The sequence below is a fragment of the Artemia franciscana genome, unplaced genomic scaffold, assembly GCF_032884065.1.
Source record: "Artemia franciscana unplaced genomic scaffold, ASM3288406v1 Scaffold_2111, whole genome shotgun sequence".
NCBI lineage: Eukaryota > Metazoa > Arthropoda > Branchiopoda > Anostraca > Artemiidae > Artemia > Artemia franciscana.
This window is the reverse complement of record NW_027063122.1, coordinates 14949-18685: the sequence shown is the minus strand read 5'-3', so window position 1 is coordinate 18685 and position 3737 is coordinate 14949.

Here is a 3737-nt window from a genome sequence, read left to right as displayed (position 1 = left end):
TATATTAAGAAGAGAAAACGTAAAATTTAAATTAACGAAATAATGACCAGGGACGGATCGATTAGGTTCGGGGGCTGATTGGAATTTTTTGTGGAGCCCACGGTCTGTAATTTCTCTTTGAGTGTTTTTTCTTTTTAGTATTTTTTAGTTTTTACATTTTTTCTTTTTTCAGTTTTCTTTTTCTTCTTTATTTTTCAGCTTCACTATGAAATACATATCGCCGAACCTTTGTTTTTTTAACTAAAATCTGGTAGGCATTGATGACCTTATCCAAGTCAAGATCCCAAACCCAATCATCATTGCTATCATTTTCAGTTTTGATATGTTTTGACTCTCGCTGTCCAGGTGGATCTTCATCTAACTGCGCGGTTTTGCGTTCTTTAGCCTCAAGCCTGTTTCCTTGCTGTTCTTTTGATTCCTCGGCACGCTTTCTTTTCTGACTTTCTCTATCAGCAGCAAGTTTTTTGGCATAGACTCTTTGAGCATCTTCATCGGCTTTTGCCATTGTAAGTTCATCAGTCATTTTAAACTTAAACATTAATAGATTTCTACGTGAACATATATGTCTTAAATATCTTTAATGACGTCACCGTCATAGCAAAAATGACGACAACTAACTTCATGACGCCAGTCGACACAGAAACATGACGTCACCTGATCCACAGACAGACAGACAACTTATTTTTATATAGATAGATAGATAGATATATATATATATATATATATACTAGCTGTTGGGGTGGCGCTTCGCGCCACCCCAACACCTAGTTGGTGGGGCGCTTCGCGCCCCCCCAAGCCTCCCCGCGCGCGTAAGTCGTTACGCGCAATATTAGTTACGCGCCATTGTAGTTGTGTCCCTGTGTCCCACCTGTGAATATAGATAGATTTATATATGTGTTTCAAACTACGTAAAAATTGCGAATATACAACATTTTTGGCTTTCCCACTACTGGGAGCTTTCCGTTTCTAATTGCCAGCAATTGATCTGAAAATGTTTGACCAGAGTCATCGTTTTGCAATCGGACACGCATATTTGTAGTTAATTTTAATATTTTTACGTGTGCCCATAAATTAGAATTTTTCAGGCAAGCATTCATTTCGTCTGCAGAAGTTAAACTACGTAAAAATTGCGAATATACAACATTCTTGGCTTTCCCATTGTCTGTGCATATACAAAGCCGTATGCACTAATAATGACGTCATATGCAAACGCTCTTTTTACAAACAAACAAACATGCATACACAGAACTCGTTTTTATATAGATAGATAGATAGGTAGATACAATACAAATTAACTGCGTAAAACTTGCGAATATACAACATTTTTCGCTGTCCAATTGTCGCTGCATATAAATAGATTGTCAGGTTTACCGACCCTCGAACATGCAACGCACAATTGTCCATGGGAAAAACAATCAGTATTAAGATCTATACCACATTTTTCTAATGATTGACCTTGAGTTTTGTTAATGGTGAATGCAAATGCTAATCGAATCGGGAATTGCAATCTTTTAAATTGAAAAGGCACATCCGTTGGAATCATGGGAATGCGAGGAATAAGAACAGCCTCACCCTCAAAAGGCCCTGTCAAGATTGTGGCCTCTATTAGGTTTTCCATTGTTTTTTTTACGGCAAGTCGCGTGCCATTGCAAAGCTTTGGTGGGTTGATATTTCTTAAAAGCATTATTGGTACGCCTATTTTTAGTTGTAGCACGTGTGGTGGAAACCCTGAAAGATCTATGGAATTTAAAAATTCAGATGGATAATTAACCGCTTCATTTGGTTCCAAAACTGTCGACTGACTTGTAAAGGACTGCTTGGTCTCGAATCTTGGTCAAAACAATATTGTTGATTTCGTGGACGTCTATATTTTTGGGTGCGAGAATCGCTCTTTCACTTGGCCATTTATTATTTTTATAATTTTTTAGAATATTCGGAAATACTTTTTCAATCAATTAATTTTTGGACGTCACTAAATTACAGAAATCAGCAGGTAGTTGTATACGTCCTGAAATTGAGTCTATCGTATCATAAATGTCTTTTTGTTCCGACGTTAACTTGGAAATGTTATTTTGTACATACGACAATAGATCATTCGTACTGTAACTTTTTTCACGATCCAATTCTACACATGTCGAAACAGCAGCGATACGGTTAGGTGAAGACATTCCCAAATCCTGAAGAGGTTTGTTTGCCATACGTACGCACAAATCTTCTATAATAACTAAAGTGTAGTTATAAATTTCTGATGTAAAATCAAAAGTCATATCTGACGTCTCTAACTGTTTTCGATGGAGTATATCTTCGGACATTTTTGACTTATATTTTTCCCATAACTCTGTAGGAGCTGATGGAGAGCAAGTTGTTAAAATGATGCCAAACAATGCACGAATTTGACTTGGGGTTGACGTTTCGCACTAATAGGGAATATGGAACAACCCACTGGTTATCTACTTCGATGGTGGTACCGTTGCCATTGTAGGTTCTTCAGTCATTTTACAATTAGAAATTTCTCTTTCAACGGTCTTCTTACAATTAAAAATTTGTCTTTGAACGATATTCTTAAATACCTGTGTCCTGGTCGTCATTTATATTCCTTGTGTCCCGGCCGTCATTTGTGTCCCGGTATCCCAGTCTGTAATTTCTCTTTGAGTGTCCCGGTCGTTATTTATATTCCCTCTGTCCCGGTCGTCATTTGTGTCCCGGTCTGTAATTTCTCTTTGAGTGTTTTTTCTTTTTAGTATTTTTTAGTTTTTTACATTTTTTCTTTTTTCAGTTTTCTTTTTCTTCTTTATTTTTCAGCTTCACTATGAAATACATATCGCCGAACCTTTGTTTTTTTAACTAAAATCTGGTAGGCATTGATGACCTTATCTGAGTCAAAATCCCAAACCCAATCATCATCACTATCATTTTCAGTTTTAATATGTTTTGACTCTCGCTGTCCAGGTGGATCTTCATCTAACTGCGCGGTTTTGCATTCTTTAGCCTCAAACCAGTTTCCTTGCTGTTCTTTTGATTCCTCGGCACGCTTTCTTTTCTGACTTTCTCTATCAGCAGCAAGTTTTTTGGCATAGACTCTTTGAGCATCTTCATCGGCTTTTGCCATTGTAAGTTCATCAGTCATTTTAAACTTAAACATTAATAGATTTCTACGTGAACATATATGTCTTAAATATCTTTAATGACGTCACCGTCATAGCAAAAATGACGACAACTAACTTCATGACGTCAGCCGACACAGAAACATGACGTCACCTGATCCACAGATAGACACACAGACAGACAACTTATTTTTATATATATAGACTAGCTGTTGGGGTGGCGCTTCGCGCCACCCCAACACCTAGTTGGTGGGACACTTCGCGCCCCCCCAAGCCTCCCCGCGCGCGTGGAAAAACAATCAGTATTAAGATCAATACCACATTTTTTTAATGATTGACCTTGAGCTTTGTTAATGGTGATTAATGGTTAATCCCTGTCAGGATTGTGGCCTCTATTAGGTTTTCCATTGTTTTTTTTTACGGCAAGTCGAGTGCCATTGCAAAGCTTTGGTGGGTTTATATTTCTTAAAAGTATTATTGGTACGCCTATTTTTAGTTGTAGCACGTGTGGTGGAAATCCTGAAAGATCTATGGAATTTAAAAATTCAGATGGATAATTAACCGCTTCATTTGGTTCCAAAACTGTGTCGACTGACTTGTAAAGGACTACCTGGTCTTGAATCTTGGTCAAAA